The sequence below is a fragment of the Salmo salar genome, unplaced genomic scaffold, assembly GCF_905237065.1.
Source record: "Salmo salar unplaced genomic scaffold, Ssal_v3.1, whole genome shotgun sequence".
Taxonomy (NCBI): domain Eukaryota; kingdom Metazoa; phylum Chordata; class Actinopteri; order Salmoniformes; family Salmonidae; genus Salmo; species Salmo salar.
In genome coordinates, this window is record NW_025550509.1 from 11,305 (window position 1) to 39,220 (window position 27,916).

Genomic DNA, 27,916 nt, shown 5'->3' on the forward strand with positions numbered 1-27,916 from the left:
GCATTTTGCTGATATCGTTCTTTACGTTAAGTAGCCTATACTAGAGAAATGTTTGAAATGAAACAAGTTTGCTAATATGGATGATGGCACAATTGATGGCTAAAACCATCAACCTAGTAGGAGTAGTTTAAAGGATAATAAATAAATAAATCCGGGGGGCACATTGTTATAAACTTATCGTCCTATTTATTGTTATTGCATCAATTCAGGCAATTTATCGTAATATCCATATCGCCGAGCTCTAACGGGGTGGCCGCTGAGGTCTGTAGCCTACTGGCTAGAGTCGATAGATTTTGGTTATGTCATGATTGAATATAAGATATTGTTATTGCCATGTTTGGAGTGATAAATTATTACTTGCCTTGAATGCCCTCAAGACAATATCATATAACAACTCTAATTAAGATATAAAACATTATTTATCACACGTGTCAACATGAATGTAGTACCATGGGTTTCCCCCAAATTCCCAGTAAGTTTACACTGATCTATGGAAATACTATTACATTTCCCCAAAGTTGTATGGCTAATTTATCAATCAATACACAGTACAGTGAAGTACATCCGCCATACACAAATCAGCTGCTGTCCACTGTAGGCTACTCAAATTAACTACAATACAGACTTCTGCTCAGCTTTCTTTTATTATTGCTGTCAGTGTCAATTATTACATTCAAATTTGGAGCAGATAATGTAGGCCTACTATTCGACGTCAGATTGTGGGAGTAAAAAACTGCAAGGAAGTGGGAAGGAGGGATCTGTGGCGTGGAGGGTTGTTGGTTTGTAGGACGCCTCAACTACTGTAAAAACGAAGGTTTATTTTTCAAGCCTGTCATTACAACCAAAATATGAGGGTAAGAATTTAACACTGTCGCCGATTAAGATGACTAGAGTCTGAGTCTGGAAGACATTTTTCGCAATTAAAAATTGCACACATAGGTGTCAACATCTGTGGACAGGTAAGAAAATATCTTACAATCCGGAAGAACTCGCAATACAGGTTGGCTGCATACGTTTTACTCTGCGGACTCAATGGCAACACTCGTAAACTAAGTTTCCAAACACGTGTCTGATCAACTGGCAGCCTCTATCAATAGAAGAAAATGATGGATTTGAGAAAAAAGAAGATGTATGTCTTGGTGGACGTGATGTGCGTGGCAGTAGGTAAGTAGCCTACAGTAGCTACAGTGCATCAATTTCACACTGCGCTTGAACATAGAAACGATTCTATAGTCTACACAAGCCAGACCTATGTATGTGTCTCGATAGCATATTGATTTGAGTTTTGGGCTGATGAAGTACCAATTGACGTAAAATAGAAAGGTTATCCACCCAGCTAACAACAAACGTAAAGACAACTTTAGAGCGCGTTCTGAAGTTATTACCTAACATTTTCGTAGGAACCTACCAGTTATGTGCAAGAAATGTTTCAAAAGACAATTCCATTATTGTCAATTATACAACGGGTGGGTCTAATCCTTATAGGCTACTCTTACCCTACTATAACGAAAGCTGGTTCAACAGCATTGTGTCCGGTGTCCTTCTTATCCTGGCCATTCTTTAGCCAAGTAGCCTATCCATAAAAGGTTTATAAATATATCTACTTGTGAGGCTTTTTGCGTGACATAGGCCTATCTGCAGTGCATATTTGTATTTATTAAGGATCCACATTAGCCAAGGCTGTAGCTATTCTTCCTTGGGTCTAGCAACATTAAGGCAGGTATATACAATTTAAAATATTACATTACATTTCATAACACTTTTCACAACACATTAAGTGTGTTCCCTTAGGTCACTCTATCACATATCTACAATACAAAATCCATGTGTATGTGTGTAGAGTGCGGCGCTAGTAGTTTAAACAGACACCTCGGTGCATTCAGCATGTCAACACTTCTTACAAAAATAAGTAGTGATGAAGTTAATCTGTCCTCCACTTTGAGCCATGAGAGATTTACATGCATATTATACATTTACATTTTTACATTTTAGTCATTTAGCAGACGCTCTTATCCAGAGCGACTTACAAATTGGTGCATTCACCTTATAATATCCATTGGAACAACCACTTTACAATAGTGCATCTAAATCTTTTAAGGGGGGGGGTTAGAAGGATTATTAATGCTAATACTCCGTGTACATTTAAGGGCCAGCCGTGCTGCCCTGTTCTGAGCCAATTGTAATTTCCCGAGGTCTCTGTTTGTGGCACCTGACCACACAACTGAATAGTAGTTCAGGTGCGACAAAACTAGAGCCTGTAGGACCTGCCTTGTTGATAGTGTTGTTAAAAAGGCAGAGTGGCGCTATATTATGGACAGACTTCTCCCCATTTTAGCTACTGTTGTATCAACGTGTTTTCACCATGACAGTTTACAATCCAGGGTTACTCCAAGTAGTTTTAGTCACCTCAACTTGCTCAATTTCCACATGATTTCTTACAAGATTTTGTTGAGGTTTAGTGAATGCTTTGTCCCAAATACAGCCTGAAGGAGGAAAGATTCCTAGAAATGAACTCTGTTGACTGTTTTATCTGGATTAATTGTTGGAGTAGAGGACCTTGTGCATTTCAGCTAAAATAACAACCCAATGTTTAGATCCCAGGACAAATTAGCTAGCAACAGCAAGCTAGCTAGCTCATTTGCCATAAATGTTTCATGCTTTTTTGAGTTTGTTTTGATATTTAAACTTGCGTGTCCTGATTGCGTCTGGTGTGGGTGGACAAAATCAACACGTGCGTGATGGCAGATGCACACGCGTGTGCGGTCTGGTCAGCATGTAAGAAATATTGACTTGTGCGTTGTAATTCCGTTACCAAAACCCACATATCTTTAAGATATTTTCTAATTTCTCTCCCTCGCGAGGAGGGAGGATAATTAAAGTTCACAGAAGTAACAGGTAAAGGTACACTGATCAGTTAGTGTCAATTTTGTTGAGTTATTAAATTATTAAAACTCAATACACGGGGCCTCCCGAGTGGCACAACGGCCTAAGGCACTGCATCGGACTGAGCTTGTTGTCATTGCAAACAATGTCAACGCTGTGCATTACAGGGAAGACATCCTCCTCCCTCATGTGGTACCCTTCCTGCGGGCTCATCCTGACATGACCCTCCAGCATGACAATGCCACCAGCCATACTGCTCGTTCTGTGTGTGACATCCTGCAAGACAGGAATGTCAGTGTTCTGCCATGACCAGCAAAGAGCCCGGATCTCAATCCCATTGAGCACGTCTGGGACCTGTTGGATCGGAGGGTGAAGGCTAGGGCCATTCCCCCAGAAATGTCCGGGAACTTGCAGGTGCCTTGGTGGAAGAGTGGGGTAACATCTCACAGCAAGAACTGGCAAATCTGGTGCAGTCTATGAGGAGATGCACTGCAGTACTTAATGCAGCTGGTGGCCACAGATGCTGACTGTTACTTTTGATTTTGACCCCCCCTTTGTTCAGGGACACATTATTCCATTTCTGTTATTCACACGTCTGTGGAACTTGTTCAGTTTATGTCTCAGTTGTTGAATCTTATGTTCATACAAATATTTCCACATGTTAAGTTTGCTGAAAATAAATGCAGTTGACAGTGACTTTTTTGTTGTTGCTGAGTTTATTTACTTTTAAAGGGGATTGTACTCACTAATTTTGCAACAATGTATTTTCCAAATTTAATGGTTAAGCTATCTATGCTTTCTTGGAATTTACAGGGCATAAATTAAATAAATAAAAAGCATAATAGTTGTTTTGATATTATTATAAATAGGAAAGGAGTAGATATTGCCATGCTCCAGGAAACTCATATGGAAGGATGATATAAGCAAAATAAAAACAACTTCCAAGGTGACTGCCTTTTCTTCTGCTAATAATAAAACAAAAGGGGTAATTATTGTGTTTCACCGTAATCTCAAGTTTCATATATTAGACCAAGGCAATGATCAAGAAGGAAGGATTGCCTATGTGAAATGCATTTTTTTCTGGCAAAGAAAAGTTTTTATTTCTGCATATGCCCCCAATACTCATGATTATTTGTTTTGTTCTTTTTCCAAAATACTTACAGGAATATCTGATTTCCATGTGGTCTTGGGTGGTAACTTGAATACTACACTCAATCTGACAATGGATAAAGCTAACAAATCGGGTACTGCACCACCAGCCACCATAGCGTTCTGAAGTATGGTCTTTGATTTTGCACTAGCAGATATATGTAGAGTGCATAATCCACAGCTGAAAGAATATTTAATATACAGTATGAGAATATATTTTTTATTCTGCTAGGCACCCGATCATTTAAGGATCGATTACATATTACTTTATCACAGTTAGTGCATCTGTGCTGAACAAAAATATAAACGCAACATGCAACAATTTCAACGATTTTACTGCGTTACAGTTCATATAAGAAAATCAGTCAGTTGAAATAAATAAATTAGGCCCTAATCTATTACTTTCACATGACTGGGCAGGGGCAAAGCATAGGCCCACCCAGTTGGGAGCCATTCCCACCCACTGGAGAGCAAGGCCCAACCAATCTGAATGAGTTTTTCACCACAAAGTAGTTTTTTTCCCCCACGAGTGAGTTTTGCATATCTCTAACGTTCACCCCAGAGTGATTTTATTTTTTTTTTTATTTTTTTTTTTTTTTTTATGCACGTGATATCAGAATGCACTCACTGTTCCAAAATGTGATTGTTACGAAACAGGACAGTTAACCTGCATTGCCCTCAAACCAAGGCCTGCTGCCTGCTAAGTATCTATAGGCTGTGTTTCAACTTGTCAGTTTCAAATTATTTTTCTAACAAGTTTTTTTTATTTTCTAACAAAAGTTTGAATTGAGGTGTGTTCCTCTTCATTAATTGACATTTCACTGTTGTGGACAATTTATGTTTGAGGCTTTACTGAGCCGAACAAACTTCTCACTTCAACAAGAGCCCCAGCACTTCCCAAGTGTTTCCCCAGATCAAATATGAAGACATTTGCGCATCTCTAGTCAGAACAGGCCTTGCACTAACTTTTTCCTCCTGGCACATTTTCTAGCTGGCGCCCACATTACCTTTTTGTTTTCTTTACAAAGAATAACTTGACATGTGTGCGTTCCTGTCAAAATAAGTGCATTTTTTCTGTATATTGTGTTGTTTATACTTGTTACATACCATATGCATGTATGGAGCATAATGCATTTACTGTTTTATTCAAATTTTTTCAAGTTCTGGTGACAAATCATGCATTCCAATTCTTGCATAGATTGTAATGGACACATGATGTCTAAAATACTTTTTCAAGGTTATACTGATTATGATGAGCTAATGCTTAGCTATTTGCCAGCTATGTGTGGTGCCATGTTTGTTGACGTCATACAATGCATTCTGGTTGTCATGTAAGCGTCTGTCAGACAAGATGTTATAACAAAAACAAGGTGAAGGGATAGTTCACTCGACATCGTGCAGCCTAACAATGTATTAAGGATCAAAACATATAGCCCAATGTTTGTATCACAACTAAAGTTACATTTAATAACACTAAATTAAGCATATAGGAATACCTATTTCTTTAACTGCTCAACACAATAGCCGCATGTGCACACTCCCTCAAATCGTTGAGAAAATATCCTTTTTATTTTAATTCAGCTTTCTTCCATTGTGTTCTTCATACTATAAAATAATGCCACGGAATTCTAAGCAAGTCTGCTAAATGAACTAGTGTAGCCCAGAATATATACATAAATATATGGATGAGGGGCATAGGCAAGATGAAAAAGATGGTATAAAATATAGTATATACATATGAGATGAGTAATGCAAGATATGTAAACACTATTAAAGTGGCATTATTAAAGTGACTAGTGATCCATTTATTAAAGTGGCCAATGATTTCAAGTATGTATGTTGGCACCAGCCTCTGTGTTAGTGATGGCTGTTTAACAGTCTGATGGCCTTGAGATAGATGTTTTTCAGTCTCTCTGTCCCAGCTTTGATGCACCTGTACTGACCTCGTCTTCTGGATGGTAGCGGGGTGAACAGGCAGTGGCTCAGGTGGTTGTTGTCTTTGATTTTTTTGGCCTTCCTGTAACATCGGGTGCTGTAGGTGTCCTGGAGGACAGGTAATTTGCCCTGGTGATGCGCTGTGCGGACCGCACCACCCTCTGGAGAGCCTAGTGGTTGTGGGTGGTGCAGTTGCCGTACAAGGCGATGATACAGCCCGACAGGATGCTCTCAATTGTGCATCTGTAAAAGTTGGTGAGGATTTTAAGTGACAAGCCACATTTCTTCAGCCTGTTGCGCCTGTTGCGCTGTTGCGCCTTCTTCATCACACTGTGTGGGTGAACCATTTCAGTTTGTCCGTGATGTTTACGCAGAGGAACTTAACTTTCCACCTTCTCCACTGCTGTCCCATCGATGTAGATAAGGGGTTTTCCCTCTGCTGTTTCCTGAAGTCCACGATTATCTCCTTTGTTTTGTAGACGTTGAGTGAGAGGTTGTTTTGCTGACACCACACTCCCAGGGCCCTCACCTCCTCCCTGTAGGTTGTCTCGTCGTCACCAACAAGCGGCGACTGGGGGGGGGTACTATGGTGTTGAATGCTGAGCTATAGTCAACGAACAGCGTTCTTACATAGGTATTCCTCTTGTCCAGATGGGATAGGGCAGTGTGATGGTGATTGCATCGTCTGTGGATTTATTGGGACGGTAAGCAAGTGGGTCTAGGGTGACGGGTAAGGTTGAGGTGATATGATCCTTGACTAGCCTCTCAAAGCACTTCATGATGACAGAAGTGAGTGCTACGGGGCGATAGTAATTTAGTTCAGTTACTGTTAAGGGATTTTTATGTTTGAATATAATGATTAAATAATTCTTCCCTGAAACTGAACTATTAGGGATATGGTCTATATAGCATGTAGAATGAGTAACTAAAGGGTTAAGCATAAATCTGAGGTTGGACTGTGAAAGAGAAGAATGTGTGTCTGTGTGTTTAAGTAAACACCAAGAACTGTTAAACTGTGGTTGACCTGCCCTAGCTTGAACTCTGAGGGTTTATGATATGAGAGGGAGGACCCCTCAAGGTTTCCCATTCAACCAGAATCTTACCAATTCCGGGTTGCAGACTGAGTATTTTTATTGAAGTTAACATTGAGAACATCATTCTCTTAACAGTTACCTTTGCTTTCTTGGGTACAGGAACAATGGTGGCCATCTTGAAGCATGTGGGGACAGCAGACTGGGATAGGGAGAGATTGCATATGTCTGTAAACACACCAACCAGCCGGTCTGCGCATGCTCTGAGGATGCGGCTAGGGATGCCGTCTGGGCCGGCAGCCTTGCGAGGGTTAACACGTTTAAATGTCATACTCACGTCGGCCACGGAGGAGAGCCCACAGTCCTTGGTAGCAGGCCGCATTGCTGGCACTGTATTATCCTCGAAGCGGGCAAAGAAGGTGCTAAGTTTGTCTGGAAGCAAGACGTCGGTGTCCGTGACGTGGCTGGTTTTTCTTTTCTAGTCCGCGATTTTCTGTAGTCCCTGCCACATACTTCTTGTGTCTGAGCCATTGAATTGCGACTCCACTTTGTATCTATACTGACATTTTGGTTGTTTGATTGCCTTGTGTAGGGAATAACTACACTGTTTGTATTTGGCCATATTCCCAGTCACCTTTCCATGGTTAAATGCAGTGGTTCGCGCTTTCAGTTTTCAGTTTTGCGTGAATGCTGCCATCTGTCCACGGTTTCTGGTTAAGGTAGGTTTTATAGTCAGTGGGTACAACCTCTCCTATGCACTTCCTTATAAACTCACTCACCGAATCAGCGTATACGTCAATATTATTCTCTGAGGCTACCCGGAACATGTCCCAGTCTGCGTGATAAAAACAATCCTGAAGCGTGGATTCCGATTGGTCAGACCAGCATTGAATGGTCCTTAGCACGGGTACATTCTGTTTGAGTTTTTGCCTATAGGAAGGGAGGAGCAAAATGGAGTTGTGGTCAGATTTTCTGAAAGGAGGGCGGGGGAGGGCCTTGTATGCATCGCGGAAGTTAGAGTAGCAGTGATCCATAGTTTTGCCAGCACAAGTGCTACAATCAATATGCTGATAGAATTTAGGTCGCCTTGTTCTCAAATTTGCTTTGTTAAAATCCCCAGCTACAATAAATGCAGCCTCAGGATATGGTTTCCAGTTTGCAAAAGGTCCAGTGAAGTTCTTTGAGGGCCGTCGTGGTATCGGCTTGAGGGGGGATATACACGGCTATGACTGACCGAGGAGAATTCTGTTGGGAGATTGTGAGGAATTCTAGGTCAGGTGAACAAAAGGACTTGAGATCCTGTATGTTGTTTCAATTACACCATGAGTCATTAACCTGTTTGGCGCAGGCATGCCGCTTAGCGACCCACCTCGACAACATCCGGTGAAATTGCAGAGCGCCAAATTGAAATTACAGAAATAGTCATAAACATTCATGAAAAACAAGTGTTATACATCGGTTAAAAGATTAACTTCTTGTTAATCCAGCCACTTTGTCAGATTTCAAAAAGGCTTTACGGCGAAAGCATAACATGCGATTATCTGAGGACAGCACCCCGCACACAAAAGCATACAAACATTTTCCAACCAAGGAGAGGAGTCACGAGAGTCAGAAATAGCAATAATATTAATCACTTACCTTTGAAGATCTTCATCTGGTTGCAATCAGAAGGGTCCCAGGAACACAATAAATGGTTGTTTTGTTCGGTAAAGTCCCTCTTTATATCCCAAGAACTCTGTTTTGTTGGCGCGTTTTGTTCAGTAATCCACTGACTCAAAGGCAGTCAAAACATGCAGACAAATACATCCTAATAGTACCGCTAAAGTTATCTAAATAATCGATAATATTTCAACCGGACAATAGCGTATTCAATAGAATGGAAAAACAACGAAGGGTGCACACGGTCACGCGCGCAAACCAGTACTGCATGATTCTACAGTCCCCTGACAGAAAGGTCTCATTCTTCTTCATTGTTCAGAAATCAAGCCTGAAACCATGTCTAAAGACTGTTGACATCTAGTGGAAGCCATAGGAACTGCAATCTGGGCCCTAACCAATTACATAGTCAATAGGCATTCAATGGAAAACCACTCACATAAAGAAAATCCCGCTTCCTGGATGGATTATCCTCAGGTCTTCGCCTGCCATATCAGTTCTGTTATACTCACAGACATTATTTTAACAGTTTTAGAAACTTCAGAGTGTTTTCCATCCAATTCTACCAAGTATATGCATATCCTAGCTTCTTGGCCTGAGTAACAGGCAGTTTACTTTGGGCACGTTATTCAGCCGAATTTCCGAATACTGCCCCTGTCACTAAAAAGTTAATCATGAAACATACACACACGCCCTTCTTCCCAGAGAGATGTTTATTCCTGTCCACACAACGTACCAAGAATTCAGGTGGCTGTACCGACTCCGACAGCATATGCCGAGAGAGACATTTTTCTGTGAAACAGTATGTTACAATCCCTGATGTCTCTCTGGAAAGCAACCCTTGCCCTAATTTTGTCTACCTTGTTATCTAGAGACTGGACATTAGCGAGTAATATACTCAGAGGCGGTGGGTGGTGTGCATGCCTCCGAAGTCTGACCAGAATATTTATTGTGAAGGTGTTGGCTATATTACATGGATTTATTAGACGTTTAAAAAATTCAGATGTTCCAAAGGTCTGCATCAATGGCTTGTAGGAAGCCAGGAGATGCTAAATGTGTTTATGTTCATTAACGGTCAAATACCGTTAGACAGACCAGTTATTTGCTTGACAATCATCTGCTGGCCAAATTCTGAGACCATCACAGCCCTACATGGGACCTACATTTTGTTTATATTTTTGTTCAGTATAGTTCAGAAGGTGGAAATTGTACATACATGCAAACTTGTGCAAATTGTCTACAACCAATGCTCCAAATCGTGCCACAAGGTGGAGATTTAATCTCACACTCTTAAAAAATGTGGATTTCTGTAATAAATTCAGGTATGATTTACATTACTTTATCCTTAAAAGAGTCTGTGAATGATGATAGATTCCTGTGGGTTGCCAAAATGGGTTCATTGGTTAAATGCAGTGGTTCGTGCTTTCAGTTAAAATAGCATTTGCTTCTGGTTTGAACAAGTAAAAAAATTAAAAGAACTGGAGTCCACTTTATCCTTACTAACTCGATAGTCAAAATGAATGTCTCGCCTAGACTAAATTTCTTTGTTAGCATGGTTCCTTTGTCCACGCCATTAGGGTACTGGGAAAAGATTCACAGTTCAGTCTTGAATTTTATATGGAGAGGTGAATGTCCCAGAGTTGAAATGACTAAGAACCAGCAACCTAAAGGTTTTGGGGGTCTAGATGGAAGATGTACTATTCTCTGCCTTAATTTCCTCTACGTTTTGCTGTTTATTATATATACATAGTCACTTTACCAAATGACCTCGACTAACCTGTACCCCTGCACATTGACTCGGTACTGGTACCCCCTGTATATAACCTCGTTATTGTTATGGAATGTTCTTGTAACTTTTTCGGAAATATTTTCTTAACTCTATTTCTTGAACTGCATTGTTGGTTGAGGGCTGTTGTATTCGGCGCATGTGACAAACGATTTGATAATAGGAAAAACATTTACAATTTTGGATTAACCAATGTATATATTTTCAAATACATTCAACTTGAAAGTTTTATCACAAAATCGAATTGAAATCTTTTTGACATCAGAGCAATCTTGAGGGAATCTTATTTGAGTCAGAAAATGATATATGATAAGGTAGGCTCTCTGCAAATTTTTACTTTATAGCTTATCAAACTCTTAGAAAAAAATCTAAACTAACTGATATTGGCACAAGAGGGAGGGAATGTTGGAACATAACTAACGAAATTAGTTAATGAAAATGTACGCTTAATCCATTTTTGACATTTTAGTCATTTTAGCAGACGCTCTTATCCAGAGCGACTTACAGTAGTGAATGCATACATTTCATACATTTTTTTTTTCTGTGATGGCCCCCGTGGAATCGAACCCACAACCCTGGCGTTAGCAAACACCATGCTCTACCAACTGAGCTACAGGGAAGGCAAAACCATTATAAATGAATGTATAGGAATTTATTATACAAGACAAAATTCACAAATTATACAGCAGAGTCATGTCTAAAGTGTAAAACTAACAATGACTAAATAATCCATGCCTTCTGGGAATGTTATAAAGTCCGAACGTTGGCTGTCAGAAGTATTACAATGTAAATGTGCTGTTAATCCGTCTGTCTGCATATTTCAAGACATTGCATATGAGTGAGTTTACCTGATGGGTTGGACGATATTTTTCGCCAATCATCTTAAAAAAGCGTATACTTAACCAATCCTCCATTGTTAACGCAATGGGAAGTTCAAATTCTTTATTATAGTGGGTGATATTATCCAAAAATGTAAAGTGTGTGGGCGATGGAGAGAAACAAAATGGTGCAGTTTGAGGCAATGTGGTGTAAAGTGATGTGGGCGCTGGAGATCGGGGTGTGGGTCTGGGCAGGTGTAATGCAGTTGATGTTTGCATGTATATGTTTTATATTGTTTATAAAATATTAAATAAAATCAATTTGATGTTAATGTGTACCGAAGGACCGGACTGGACCAAATCTGAACCTATCATAGATGTGAAACATACAAGTTTGGATAGCACATTACAGTACAGCTGTATTGTTACTGCACTGTACTCTGTGCTCTGCTGTGCTGTCCAAACTTGTGAATCCACTTCACTTACTGTAGTCCAATAACCAAAAGAGATTGTTTCAAAGTCAAGGTGCCATTTCGTAGCTGACACCACATTCTTTCTGCAGACATCTTTGGATCTTAATTCGTAGCTGATATGAAAGTTTTTGGAAAACGTGGTCGCATAAAAACCTCAGGGAGATTTGACTGTAATTCCATTACCAAAGTTTGCATCTGCACAGTTCTTCCACAAAATAAATGTTTTGAATATTTTCAGTGGAAATTGTTCCAAGTAATCCAAACCACTTAGGTTTGTAAAATTTTTCAAATCAATAGTTTTTTTGTTTGGCATATATTTTAAAGTGAAAAAAACGGAGTCAAAGCGTAATTCCGTTATCCTGGAGTTGCCCCTAGGCTATTGCTTGCTTATTATGAACGTGCCTCACACATACCATACAATTTACAGGAGCCTAGTATTTTTATTTGTGGAGTACGGACAATATTTTCCTATGCTGTCGCTCCCTCTCCTTGATAGGCTGCTGTGCAGTGAGTGCTCTGCCACTGCAAACATTGGCGAGTTCTTGTTTCAGCAACTCTCGCTTCGATATGGCAGCATAACTATGAAGATTATCACAAATAGTAGGCAGTCTAAAGCAATAGTTTCAAACAACTTAAGGAATAATAGAGCCATCTGGCTACTTTTCAGGCAGATCTAGCTTCAGTAGGGGAGAGTAAACAGCATAAAGCCATACAGGCCACACATCTAAAATACATGTAGAAAATATATCATAAAAAAAAAAAAATAAACACTAATGAATATTGAACCATTATCAGGCAATAAAACACGCATAAGTCTATACAGGACACACATCTAAAATACATGCAAGAAATATTCAAAAGCACACCAAATAAATCGTAAACCATTCCAGGAAATAATAGGTTTTTGGAGCAGATTATAAAGAACATGTTCTGAGAATAGGCCTATCCCATTTACATCCCTGCTAGTGATAACGCAGCTAGCAAAAAACAAGCAAGTCATCAGATATTGAATTACCTTGTATTCGGACGCACACTCTTGGATTTCGAAGATAATTATTTGCCCCCGTGTATACAAGGCAGCTCTGTTGTTGAATTCTTCACATCAGGCTTGAACGTCCTTGTAGGATGTAATAATTTTACTTTTTCCACTGTTATTGAATCACAGCGGTAAAACTACAAAATTCTAATCTTGGAATTTTGTGACCGCAGCATTTAGGTCTGTATAATTTGCATATTCAAACCCAATGCAAATAAACTCCATTGCTAGAATGTTAAAGATTTCACACCCCAGGGAGCTGGGTTTATATTGTCGTGATCCCTTAACATGTGACGCGCTTGATGTTTGACAGCAGTCAAACTCTGATTACACCCACACACCATGGCTGTTATCGTTGTTATCGTTGTTATTGGTTGTGCATCGTTCGTTGATAATTCTCATTCCCATGATGGGCCTTTTCCTGCTGCACTGACTGGGTTTGAGCTTCCTGAAACTCTGTAAAATCATGCAATGTTTGTTTATGGAAATTTGATATGCATCCCTAGTTTCCTCAATAGTTAGTTTGCCCAAAATCTCTCAAAGAATGTGCCTCTTTTCCACATTCAATGCCTTTTCAAGGATATTGAAGCAGCTTGACAGGCCAGCTGCTTCAATACTGAATTACTTCAATATGAACTCTGGCTGGGCATTTAAAGTGCAGGTTGTGACAATGAATCAATAATAGTGAAAATGTTCCAGTTATCTGAGGTGAAGCTAAATAAATACATAGATTGTTGTCATTGTCAAAATCCAACAATCATCCACTCTGACTTCCCCATTATTATTTAGCACATTGCCCATGTCATCCAGGCCTGCTCAGTCCCTTTGCATGAGTGTGGTTGGGGGGCTATGATAACTGTAAACTGATAACTGCACTTACCATTGACAGACTATGATTTCGTGATGGTCTGGCCTTTGGCGGCATATTCCTGCCTTGTTTTTTGTGCAGTGTGGTCAAAGGTAGATGCCTATAAAATCAGTTCAATATTTGCTTAAACCACATCAGGAGACTACTTTTAAGGTCTGGAAACATTTTTATAAATTTCTATTTTTGGGTGTAGTTTCCCTTTAATTCCAGTGTGCACCTAGCAAGAGGATGTTGTTTAGTAGTGTTTTTTTGTAGTGCATGTGATAGTAGAGTTTGCTAAACAAATACCCACTGGATTGATGCAAATAATCATGATATCATTCTGCCAGTAAGCATAGGCTACTTTGTAGTTAACATTTAATTGAGAAGGTTTTGGGAAAGCCTTTCCATCTACCAGAATACTTTTCATTAGCATCATCGCTAACCGCTACGCAAAGTAGTAGACGGGCTCACCACACAGACGGGGAATTCTCATTGGCTCTTCAGAAAGTTGCAGGAAATACGAACCGCTGATGCATTCTTACGATAAACTTGGCCAAAATGTATTCATTTTCATTATATTTAGTTGATTCCCTACTAAGTTGAATACATGTTTTTTATATTGTTGAATTCCATTTTAATGTCTGGATTGTTGATTACGTCCATGTTCTCCGTGATCGCAGATTTTATAGGGCCCCAGAGAGGAGAGCGCAGAATAGGTAATGCTGTTGGGACCTGCTCCAGAGCAGCATCCCCAGTCTTTCAGGATATTATCCATCCCACCATGGGATTCTTCCAGGAGTGAGAACATCAGACCGACTGCTACGTAGAGAGAGTCTCGCTTGGCTCACCAATCCTCCTAAAGCCCACCATGTCACAAGCCTTGGCTTAAAATCTCTAGGTCAAATTTCGATGACCCACCTCACCCCATGCACCCCCCAAAGAAAGGAGAAGTAAGTCAAATCCATGCTCCTGATCCTAACAAAATAGTTTTTAGGCACGGAACACACCAGTTATGGTGTGGCCTTAGTTAAACCACAAAAATGTCTTAATGCATTCCACTACCCAATTCCATAGCAATACTATGATGGCAATGTTTTTGCTGGCTTTCCCATGGGACATAAATTGTTAGAGTTAAGAATAAAACTGAATCACTACAATGGTGTGGGGAAGTTGATATAAAGGGAGTGTGCAGTGGTGTGGTCTGTAGTTTAATTATTAGAAGGTTACTGTGAAGTGTGAATGAATGGTAACAAGCCAGAACCGCAAAGAGCTGCTAACCATTCCCCAGGGTTAGCTCGCTGCATGGTCTCTCTGCAGGTGTGCTCTCAGACCAGGACTCAGGCTGTGTTCTCTTCAGCTGGCCCTGGGGTTAAAAGGACCCTGCTGCTAATGCCTAGGGGTTAGGTTGAGTTACCACGACAACACAGTTCAATTAAAAGTAGAGTGGAATCATTGGAACTCAATTCAAGTCACAAATTATTATCTTTCCAGTTCTCCATGTCAGCACTTGTTAATTGGTCAATGTAGTGGGGTAGGGGTACTTACATTTTTGGAATACCCTGGAACCTTCAGTGTTCAATTTCGGACAATGACGAGTGTTTTTAAGATTATGAAACAAAAATTCACAAAAGAACCTGAAGGTTTGCAATTAATCATTTGTTAATAAACGTAGGCTATTATTACGTTTAAATTACATTACACTATGTGATCACAGAGCAATAAAGCGGGTAATTGCTTATCCTGCCCAGTGCCTAGCCCAGGTCAAACTATCAACAGCTGATGTGTTCTTAAAGGCCCAGTGCAGTCAAAAATGTGATTTCCTGTGTTTTATATGTATCCACACTGAGGTTGGAATAATACTGTTAAAAATGATAATGCCCTGTTAGTGTAAGCGCTGTTTGAAAAGGCTGCTTGAAATTTCAGCCTGTTTAGACCAGAAAGAAAGAGTTCCAAACCTGTCTGCCAATAACAGCTAGTTTTCAGTTTTCCCCTCCACACTCAGACCACTCCCAGACAGTCCTGTCAAAATTTGTGTTTGAGAAATTGCTCTTTGCTAAGAAGCATTTTTCTTTTTTGTTGAAAACAATCACAGAAAGGTAATTCATTGTTACCAAAAATGATTTGATATTGAGATAAAAACAGCTGCATTAGACCTTTAAGGTAGGTGAGGTGTGTGATTAGTAATGACAAAGAGGCAGGTTCAGAGTCACTAGTTGGAGGCCTCACAAGCTCCCTGCTTTACAACCAGGGAACACCCATGCCAGGATTTCACTGTGGGATTAGATGTTCCTAAAACAAGACGCTATGCTTCAGAGAGATTTATTTTTCTGTCTATGTCTTAGATGGTCTCAGCGGCTAGTAAGTCATCTATAGTTACCTGTTTTGTGCGATACTCAAATATCTGCCCTAGTTTAAGCTTGAGTTTGACATTTAATATAGGCTCCTCACTCCCACCACTCTCACCCTCTCCCCCTTTCTCTCCCTCTCTTCTGTCTGTGTAAACCTACACTCAGCACAAATAGACAGTGGGTGTTGGCTTATTGCACAGAGGAAGGGCTGGCTTTAACTTCTCCCTGTCTGAAGTTGTCATAGGTAGCACTACAAAGAGGTCAGCGGAGCAGAATAGCATGGTCTACTATAGCTGTACTCTATGCACTCCGTTTCAGGCCATATGCATCGCTGTGTGCTGTTTCTAATGAATAAGGTGTATTCTGAGCAACGTAAGATGACTAAATTGCCTCCCCAGCAAGGCAGAGGTTACACTCACCACACACACTCTCCAGGGGGTTATGGTTTTTTCCTGCTGGGATTTGTATTCCCCTGTTGTACACTAATCAAACACAGAGACAGCTGAGAGGACAGAGGATATGAGGGAGTGTATGACTCAGAGTTGTGTTAGGTCTCCACATCCATACTACTGGACCCCAGGGGCTTGGCACGGTCACTGAGGAGAAACGAGGAGGAATCATCTGGTTTACCATGGGACTTGGGGAGATTTGCCATGTTTTTTTTCTCTCATACTCAAAGGCACAGCATTGTTAGGCAGAGTATCCTTGGCAGTACCAAGGAAGTGAGTGCAGGACAGCAAAGGAAATGCTGTGCTATCAGTGAATGACTGTGTGCCTTCTCCTTTGATGAATACCACAAGGGGAACTTTATGGCATTTCATCTTAGTGCCATCTGTAAGGAAGCTTTTCTATTCATGTTAAATAAGATTTGACTCAATAAAATGTTCCCATGTTCTTTGACCTGACTGCTCTGGAGTTTCAAGTGGTTGAAAGAGGCTTGTGAAGGAAACTATGTAGCTTGTCTCTGGGGATTCAGGATTCTCATCCAGTTGGGTTGTGAAAAGGCATTGTCATGAGTTCTCAAACTGTTTCCACTCAATGAGAAATGCACTGATGACAGCACAGGAAATGGTTATCCCAAGGCAGTTATGTTATGGAAGCTGAAGATATTTCAATAAACAGTAGAAGAGGTGGACAAACACCCTCAGATGGGTTTGTGTGGTGAAGTATTGGAACATAGATTTCACAACATAGGACCATATAAACAGCATCTACATTTTAGGGATTTAAAGTTTTTTTATACCATGAGCCTACTGTACTAATATATCTAGCTTCCAGATGTATAATCAAAATATGTGTGGCCTGGCCTATTTGTTTGATCTAACAAAAGTCAGACTATTCCCCAGACCAGATTTAACTACCCTCCATCTGCACTACTTGGTGCTCAGAATGCGTAAATGATGAGGAGAGCGAGACAGAAACAGTGGGATTAGAATGTAAAGGGTAGCAGGATTTAGTGTGACTGACAGGGGAAGTTCGGCATTCCTCCTGTGAATTAGGTTTTACGCCCAGCACATACCTTCCACATTAGTCAGTCTAGCCAGGGTCGACTCAGGTGCTGGGAGAAGGACCCTGGTCCACACACTACACAGTGGGTGAAAGAGAGAAATAGAGAGAGTATTGGCATGAAGAGGAAAGGGAATAGAGATGCACTGGAGGAAGGAGAAAGAGAGTAGAGGCACTGAATGAGAGACAGAGAAGAGTGGCTGGAGAAAGAGTCACAAGATGACCCTCGCAATGTGGAAAGACAGACCATCCAATCCCAATAAAGCAGAGAGCGTTTCTAGCACATGGCCCAGCTGTGACCCTGTACCTGTAGGAAGGCATTCTCTCCCATCTGAACCAGTCAGGTCAAAAATAATCGGCACAAAGGACAGTGAAATCCCAGGCTGGATGTTTTAATATTTTTGGCCGGCTGTCCATAAAGCAGTGCAGGTTCCACAGAGTAAAGGCAGGGACAGGCCTGGTCTATAGTGCAGTGTCAGTGAAGTATCAGGTGGAGAATGCTTTTCTAATTAAATCAGTGGTCCAGATGAGATGGGCAGTACAATGATCCAGGTGTTTGAGTCCAGGCTCTGACCCCTCCATTAGTTCACTCGGGGCATGAATTTACATTTAAATTCCAGTGCAAGATTTGAAAAAGAGCAATGTCTTTTCAATGAAGACTCTTTGGTTATTTTGCTGGAAATTGTATTCCCTTCCTGAATTGAAAGGGCATTGACCCCAATCCTGCCCTCCACTGTGCAGAGAGAGAGAGAGGATGTGAAGAATTTCCAGTGGCTCTTAGCTTCCAGTAAGATTGTGGCCAAAATCATCCCATGTAATCAGCTGTCTAAAAAAAGCCTGGCTCCATTCAGACCTCTATATTTACAGAGTGTGAGAGTGTGGGAGGACACTTGGATTGAAGGAATGACCGAGAGTGAATGAGATGGAGAGACTAAATAAGAGAATGAGGGGCACAAAGGAGGAGAGAAATTAGTGGTGTGATGGAATAGAATTCATTTCTGTTGCTCAGCTCAGAGAGGCCAGGTAGCTTAAGCCCTCTCTATCGCTTATGCATATCCAATGGCATTGAGCAGGTGCTGGATAGCTTTAACTTAAGCTTTTGTTCCATGTTTGAGTCTAAACCTCACTTGTCTTCAAGAGTAATTTCCCTTCCCTCTCTCTTGTATTTCTGTTCCCCAAGACCCCATTTTAAGAAGCATTGAAGATGATTGTGAAGGTAGAGGAGAAAAGGGAGCATTAGCTTCTCAAAGTGTGACTAAAAGCTATTCAAATGGGATTCCTTAATCTGAGGCAGGAAATGTGAACTCCTGCTTCCTGTGACTTCAAAAGGCCTAAGTATGGGCTCAAATAGGAGATCTTTCACAGGCAGCATTCCCAGCAGGGCCTAATTTCCTTCCAACTGTAGAGTCAGGTGTTTTCATGGAGCGAACACACTCACCTTCAAACCTGCTTTCCTCTATTATTCTACCTTTTCCTGTGAGGACTTTCATTTGGTCTCTTAAAAGACAGTTTCCTTCTTTCCTCCTGTAAAGATGCAGTTCTTGAGCACTGTCAATTTGGGCGGTGAAATGTTCTTGTGGTATCCTGGAGACCTATTTTTGTCTGTTTTTGCCTGTCAGTGTGGCTGTGTTTGTTTGTGTCTATCTGTGTGCATGTTTTGGGGCTCAGAGGCTTGGAAGTCTCATATCCTATGTAGAGATTTATTAGACATCCCTACTTCACAACACCAGACTAGATATTTATATTGAATTTTAGATTTGTCTCATCTGTTAAAAGTCATGTCTGCAGTATAAATGCAGCATAATGAGTACAGAATATAAAGACTTACATAGCCTAAGAAGCCTAGACGGGGTCGTTTTAAGCCAGCTGCACTGCCTACCCCGTACACCATGGCAAAGCATTCAGGGATTTATACCCAATAAACTCTAATGGCAGTGTGAAGGAAATTATGGTTGCCTCTATATCGAATGAAGCGCTAGATCCAAAATTGAGATAGACTATATGCAACTTTCATGCATTGATATTAATGGAAGAGTTTTGCACAAATATTTGAGTTATGTTTGCTTGTCTCAGATTCAACCCTGACTCTCTCCCCTCCTATGTGTTATTGTGCTCTGCCCTGAAACTTGTTACTTTTATCTATTTTAAAATTACATTTCCTCCATCTTTGACATTCCCTCCATCTATCAGCTTATTGGAACCAGTATTTCAACTTCCATTTTCTTTCATAATTTGCATCACATTTTTCTCTTACTTCGCCACTACTAATGGTCCTGACCGACTACTCTGTAAGATTGTCTTAAAAGGATTGCAATTGCAGCACGGATTTTGTTACACAGCATCAAGCACAAACAAACCATTTTAACATAACTTCCACCATGCTGGAGGTCCAGACCAGTGTTCAGGCTCACAGTACTTGCTGTATGTATTCTAGGTTTACTCATATGGGCTATGCAAACCAGACACAGGCATCAATAAGCCTTGAGTTTTCCAGCATTTCGATTCTGTTTTCAATTGCCTGCAAAATGTGAACATTCCTACCAAATAGGATTTTGTATTTAATGGCTGTGTGTGGAGACAGATTTCATGTCATTCTGTCTAAAACATTTCCCACTGTACAGTAATGACAGCCTTGCACACAGTAGCCCTCAAGTTTGTTTTTATTAGACATTTATGGCCATGTATATTCCTGGTAAATATTGTTTTTCTGAATATATTAGAGAATTTGACAGCTGGTGCCAATCCAAAGCAAGATACATTATGAAAGATCAAGAATATGTTGTAGAAACGTTCAAAGTGACTTTTCTGATGAACTCAGAAGTGAAATGGTGATGAGTAGTTAGTGTCCTCCAGAGAGCTCATAAGCCTATCCTGATTAAGTTACACTCAGCTCAGATGTTTGGAACAAAGCAATGGCAAAATATTTCTCCAGAAACCAAACGCATGTTATCGTGGACACTGGATCTGGGGGAGATGGAGGAATAGTCACAATAGCTAAGAAACAGTAACCTCTTGTCCTCCACTCTTTCTCTGATTCGCTTCCAGCACTGTGTGGACTTGGAGGAGGAAAAGGAAGCTGGAGACATTTGTTCCTTGACATTCCGGTGTGATTCTGTCTGACTTTGCCCATGCCCGCTAGAGGCAGGATTTTGGGCCAATGAATTACCATTCAAAAGCCTCATCACACTTGTCCCACAATGTCCCTGCATCCCCTCGGGGATGTTATGGATGGCCACATTGTCTTATGGCACCACTTGACAGGATGGAGGTGCTGAGGGCCTGGGGGCATTGAGACTTATTCTGGGGTTCTATTCCCTCACAAGGCCTTCTTCCACTGTGTAAACACCGCCACAACAGCTCTGTACTGGTGGGAAACATGGAGTGGCTGGCAGGTGGGCTACAGCTGCTGGTGTTGACACACACGCTAATGGTTGGTGCTGGTTGGGAACAAAGGCTTGCCACTTGGTTATATATGGAATATCAGCCAGTTAAGTGGCACCTGTTTGGTGGTGACACCGTCTGTGGTGCTCATAATGGTGGGTGCTAGCATTTACATGTAATAAACATACATTTCTCTTGAACTAATATCAGAAGGCTAGCAACGAACGGACCATTTTTGTAGATGTACAGTGCCTTCGATAAACTATTCTCACCCCTTGACTTTTTCCACATTTTGTTGTTACAAAGTGGAATTAATTATGTTAGTATTGTGGAGTAACTACAATGTTGTTGTTGATCCATCCTCAGTTTTCTCCCTACCACAGCCATTTAACTCTGTAACTGTTTTAAAGTCCCCATTGACTTCATGGTGAAGTCCCTAAGTGGTTTCCTTCCTCTGCTGCAACTGAGTAAGGAAGGACACCTGTATCTTTGTAGTGACTGGTTGTATTGATATACCATCCAAAGTGTAATTATTAACTGTACCATGCTCAAAGGGATATTCACTATCTGCTTTTTTTACCCATCTATCAATTGGTGCCCTTCTTTGTGAGGCATTGGAAAACCTCCTGGTCTTTGTGGTCGAATCCGTGCTTGAAATGTACTGCTCGACTGAGGGACCTTACAGATAATTTTTGCGTGGGGTAAGAGATGGGTTAGTCATTTAAAAATCATGTTAAATACTATTATTGCACACAGAGGGAGTCCATGCAACTTATTATGTGACTTGATAAGTATATTAGTACTCCTGAACTTTAGGCTTGCCATAACAAAAGGCTTGAATACCTGCACAACTGACTCGGTACTGCACTGCCCCTGTATATAGCCTTATTATTCTTATTGTGTTCTTTTTATTATTACTTTTTATTTTAGCCTACTTGTTAAATATTTTCTTCTTCTTGAACCGTCACTGTTGGTTAAGGCTTGTAAGTAAGCATTTCACGGTAAAGTCTACACTTGTTGTATTTGTCGCATGTGGCAAATAAAGTTTAATTTTAATGCTTATTGACTAAAGACATTTCCAGCTTTTCATTTTAATTCATTTGTAAACATTTCTAAAAATAATTCTACCTTGACATTATTGTGTGTAGATCAGTGACACAATCTCAATTTAATCAATTTTCCGTCTGTAACAACAAAATGTGGAAAAAATCTCTGAAGTGACTGTAGCTTTTATGAATCTCATCTTCTATCTCTAGTTGAGGTTTCTCTCTCCAATGTTTGTCTCATTGTGCGTTTTGTTCGTGTCTGAAACCTATTAGCAAGGTTAGGACGGAATGACACAGTGTACAATGATATCGTCTTTTATCTTGTAGCCATTTGTTCATTCTCTGAGGAACACAAAGGCTCTAGTATTTACTGTTGTCCTTGGCATCCCCCACACAGCCAATGGCTCTCTTTGTTTAGAGGAGAAGGGTGTCAGTTAGTTAGTAGGCACATTTTCCGCATAGCTAGCAAATGTAACTTAAACAATGCTGTTCCTCATCTCAGTGAGGTAGGAATCATGTCAACCAGACCACACATTACATAGATAGAGGTAGATAGATATAGCCTGTTCTTCTCTAAGCGTTATTCCTTTGTCCAAGTGAATGTGTCCTCACCACCTGAAATGTAGTTTGTCCAGAACATTCCCTGCTGTGCAAATGTGTTGACTTCTTGGCGGCAAAACCAATCTATGATTGCCAGCCTGCCAGGGACAAATGAAAAGGACTGCCATGCTTAGACCGGAGTTGTAACACCATAAGCTAGACAGATGTCTTTAGAGAGCAGAGAAACCCTGCCGATTTAGGAGCCTCAGCTTTACCTCGCACTGTCTAAGATCCAACATGATTATTTTCATCAGTTAGCGTCTCAGTGTGGCATCGATTCTCCTGGTTCTATCTGTTACTCTGCCTGGAAACTGGCCTGGAACTATGTCATTAACAGATGTGCTTCCAGAAGGGAGGAGGTGGGAGTGAATGACAAATGTAAACTTTTGAAACTACATTTTTTAGTCTATGGTATTTTTCTTTCATTTAGTAATGCAGACTCATGGCATTTCTATACGCTCAAGGCTGTCTGCCATGCTGGGTAGGGCAGCTGGCTCTTGGAGGGTTTCAGGGGTGGGGAGAGTTCACACATGCCCTAGGTCTTTGTTCCACTCCTGGTTTTACACAAAAGACCTCCCAGGCTTGTAGGAGAAGAGAAAAAATCACATTCCTAACAGTTGTGCCAATGAGGTCTTTTCACATATCTGTTTTAATTTGCAGACTAGGAAGAGCATTATTCATTAAGTTTATCAACAGGAACTGCAGTAACGAACGCAGTAGAATGCCTTCCTCATGGTGTGTTTGTGGCTTTGCATCACACATCAGATATGTCCCAGAGGGTGTGTGGTTTGAGACGTTTCGGAACGTCTCAAGGCCAAACCTTTCCATCCACTCAGTGCAACTTTGAGCTGGATATATTTGAGCTTGTTTGTAGCACACCACCACACAGTCAGTTTTCTAAGGAGGTGCACTGGGGAGGTGTGTGTGTGTGTGTGTGTGTGTGTGTGTGTGGGTGTGTAGTACACATCTGAGTCTACTGTTTGTTTTTTAATCCCTTTTACTGTGCGGATGTACTATGACATTTCACAAACCTACATCAATGTGTGCTGAGCTCTGATTTGGTATGTGCGGTGCCTTTCTGAGCTATGAAGGTTGGTATATTTTCCAGGACAGCATTGTTCCACTGAAAAAGGTCTTAAGGAAAGGAGGAAAAAATCTACTCAGAAAACCTTTGAAGAAAACATTTAACCTCCCAGATTGAATAGTGATGTAATGTCTGGGTTTCTTGGAAATTGAAAATATCTGTTATTTCCAGAGATGGAATGCTCCCATAAAATCTTTTGTATGTTAGCTTGGATCAACAGCATTATCATCAGTCATTCACGGTGTACTTTATCACCCTTTATTATAGGAATAATAAATGTTGGTAGTTGAAGTGAATTAATGAAAGAAGAAAATAAAATTCACATCCTGCTGGTTCAGGTGCTGGAAGGAAAAAAAGCGTAGCGAAATGATGTCATCAATGGAGCATATCAGTGTTGAGAGCAATTATAAAATTCTCTGTTGAAGTGGTAATTAACGAGTTGCCTGTCGTTTTTCTCTTCTCATAGCCGCTCTGCCCTTCCTCATCATGACTGTTGTGTTCCGGCCCTACCTGAGGGGTGTGTACCGCGATGATGAGGACATCAATGTACTCCCGCAAACCTGACACCATCACTTACGGCTTTGCTGGCTGCAGTCACCATCTCCCTGCACTGTCATCATTGTAGTCCCTCCTATACTTTCCTCACTGACACCTAGGTGAGCCAAAATTAACATCTGACCTCACTGATTCCCAGAACTGCCAGTCTCACAAACAGCCTAGTTTTATAAGCAGCCAGTGGACCAGATAAAGCTGTCGACATTGGAGTGTTGGATGTCAGGTTTGGCCTCTTTCTCTCTTCCAATAGATATCATCAGGAGAGGCCTACCGTCTACAGTAAGAGGACCCACTCTAACTCTGAGTTCAACGGGATACGTCGTGGCACTCTACAAGGTGCTTAATTTCCTGTGCGGGGCAGCTGTCAGCCAATCACTGACGGACTGGCCAGTTCTCATCCGGACGCCGGCCCAACTTCATGGCCGTCTTGCAACCCCAAGGTCTGCAAGGCTAAAACGTGCTGGAGATCAACTGCACCGGCAATCCTCGGGACGTCACTTTGAGTCAGTAGTTATGAAGTAGAGGGTGTAGGGAAATATTGTTGATGTGTACATTGCTCAATGCAAGTGGTTATTAGGCTGCACTGGAACCAATGCTCGCATACGCCTGTGGTGACTAGAAACCAGGGTTAGGTGACCACTGCTTTACGCTGGTAGAAAACAAGAATATATCAACTGTAGCTCTTTTTTACACAGCCATGACAGAAAAAGGTTTTAATCAACATATTTGTTTTCGATTTTCCAGGCTGTCCTTCTATCCGGCCACTCCTCTTTGGGATGTATGTATGCTGTTTTAGCAGTGAGTAAACTAATAAGGAAGTGAAAGGGAGTAATTGATGCAATGCCTCTCTCCATTTGAAACAGGATTAATGGGGAAAATATGAAATGAAATAGAAGATAGACAGAGAGGGATTGGTGCACATATAAGGGCAAGTAGAAGTTAGCTGAGGAATTTGGACACAAAGGCTAAATGCCCTGCTAGACTGGACTGTTATTGACTGGAGAGATGAAGGCTCGTGTTCTGTTTCTGGTAATCAGGTAAGTGTGCTGGGCCTTGTTCTTATGGACAGACGGAGCAGGTAGGCGTCAGATAGATCGGCCGGTCTCAATGCCAATCAAAGTAACTAGTCACTCATTCCTCTGCTTTGTTTGGTCATGTCACAGGCCCTTTGATGTTCCCAGTATAGTTGAAATTCATGTCCCTACAAGTGTCTACAGTGTTACTGGAATGCTGAGATAGAGTGTATGTGTGGTGGATGCATGGATGCCAACTAACACACCCATCGCGGCAGGAGCCTGGTAGCAGCCCAGAGAAATGAGGCGCCAGATAGACATTCTGGCAGCAACCCTCTGTAAAAAGGGTTTTAGTCAGATAAATTAGACTAACATTCAACACCTTTCATGCTTTATGCCATTTGCTGGGATATATATTGTTTTGTCGAGTTGATTTAGTATGAAAAGGCAAATCCCTTTAAAGATACATTCTTGCCAAATGTTTGTTCATTGATGGTGGTTAGCATTGTAGTAGTAAACAACATGCTTTCATATTATGTATGAATAACTGAAGAAAATGGATTCCTCAGCGCACCGTTTTACATGAAAGAAACATTTACTAAATGAAATGCTGTGTTTCTACATTCATTGAGGCATGATCGTAGGCTTAGAAATCGGGGCCAGTTTACAGTCAAATAACATTGCCTTATTTGGTAAGATGGTTCACTACAACAAAACCAAAAATGACCTTAATCGCAGTAAAGGCAAATTGTCTACAAAAACAGCTCTACTTATGAGAGAACTAAAACATCCCCCCCCCCCCTTTCTCTCTAGTTGTATGTCAGGCGAGGCTGAGGGCTAAGGAAGACTCCTCCCGACCCACACAATCCAGATCTTGTGGCCTTACACAAACGGACACCCGCGTGTCCGATTACATAGCACCACTGGAGCGACGCTCTGGTGGGCCTCCTCTGGGCTAACGCTCATTGCCATCCCCAACGTGAGTGTTGCTTCCAAGGCTGGCTTTTTATTGTTCCTACTTCCCTGGTTTGATTGAACCTCTTCAGCAACGGTTTTGGAAGTTCAGACGCAGTGGGGGATATATTGTTGGGAGCCTGGGACCATTTCAGACTACTGTATGCACTAGGGACTCCCAGACCCAATGTTTTAACACGTTCGAGCCTGGCTAGAGACAGGAGGGGTTATGCAGCGCACAGTGTTCCTGTCAGAATGGAGCAGCCGCCACCTCCACAACCAGACATATACAATCATACTTTCAAGCTCCTCCCTTGGTCCTCTCTCACGTTGTCTGACCCACACTATGTCCCTCTTCTCTCTCTTACAGGTGCGCCACGATAGATTAAACATCCCCGCTGTCTAGCAAGAGAGACGTGAGAGCGAGGAACTGAGCGCAAAACCCAGCCTGCAGATGGCAGATGCAGAGCATAACAACCATTACAGCTACCCAGGGCTCAGGGCAACCCAGGCCCCCAGACTATGTCAACCACTCTCACCACAAACTCCCACAAACCACTGGCTGGAGGAAGGGGCTGCACACAATACCAGAACCCTATGGCCTGAGGGCACCAGCCACATTCTGAAGACCCTCTCCCCACGCTAATGAGAGGACTTTTTTGTATCATGGTTGATGTTTACAAACATTTTTTTTGTATAAGTCTTTAACTTTTTTAAACTTTATTTTACACAATAGATTAGGAGAGAGTACCAAACATTCACATAAGAAAGAAAGAAAGAAAGAAAGAAAGAAAGAAAGAAAGAAAGAAAGAAAGAAAAGGCAGAAAGAAAGAAAGAAAGAAAGAAAAAGAAAGAAAGAAAGAAAGAAAGAAAGAAAGAAAGAAAGAAAGAAAGAGACCGTCTCTTAGATGAGATTAGGGTTTTAGTGCACCTTAGTCGGAGGAGAAATCTGAACTTCAGTGGAAGTTTGGGATTGATATGTTGAATGTTTCCACCTATGTTTAATGGAGTACAGAGAGAAAGAAATGTTGATGAGATTGTGGATTGTTCAGAGCATATACCACTAGATCACAAACAATCACTGCAAAAATTGGATAAAGATTTTAGAATTTGGAATTTAGAAATTCAGTTTTTTTTAGTAAGCCATTCTGGGTATTTTTTATATATAAATGTTTTAACAGTAACATGTCTTTGGATGAATTGAAGGTATCTGGAAGGGCTTCTCATTTATTTTCTATTATAAACTGGGTGTGGTTGAGCCATGAATGCTGTTTGGCAGAAAGATGTCATATCAGACCAATACCACGTATGACAAAACATTTATTTGTACTGCTCTAATTATGTTGGTAACTAGATTATAATAGTAATATAAAGCCAGGTTTGGCGGTAAATATATACGGCTAGTGGCTGTATCCAGGTACACCGCGCTGCATAGTGCACCAGAATAAAGCCCTTCTTAGCCGTGAATATTTTGCCATATACCACATCCCCCGAGCCTTATTGATTAATTATAGATTACTTTATTCTCAAGGTTGGAAATGTCTATTATACCAGTTCAGCTATTTTGGCAATCACGAACACTTCTGTTAAATACTGCGAGCCACAAATACTGTATCTTCTAATATTGTGATATTTTTCTGTACTGCATGAGATTGTAAATACAATGTGCGGTTTCAGATGTGTATATGTTCTGTGGCCTATAATAAAACCAGTGCCTTCATTGCGTTTTAACATCCAGCAATGATCAGAACCTAAGTCGCTAAACAAAACGATGCTTTAATATGAGTTTTTAGGGTTATAATGATAATTGAC

The 27,916-nt window shown here is 41.0% G+C and overlaps 1 pseudogene; it reads left to right on the forward strand.

The window, feature by feature from the left end:
• Nucleotides 1-725: 725 nt before the first annotated feature.
• Nucleotides 726-24,648, forward strand: LOC123739491 (phospholipid phosphatase 2-like; annotated as a pseudogene).
• The last annotated feature ends 3,268 nt before the right edge of the window (nt 24,649-27,916 follow it).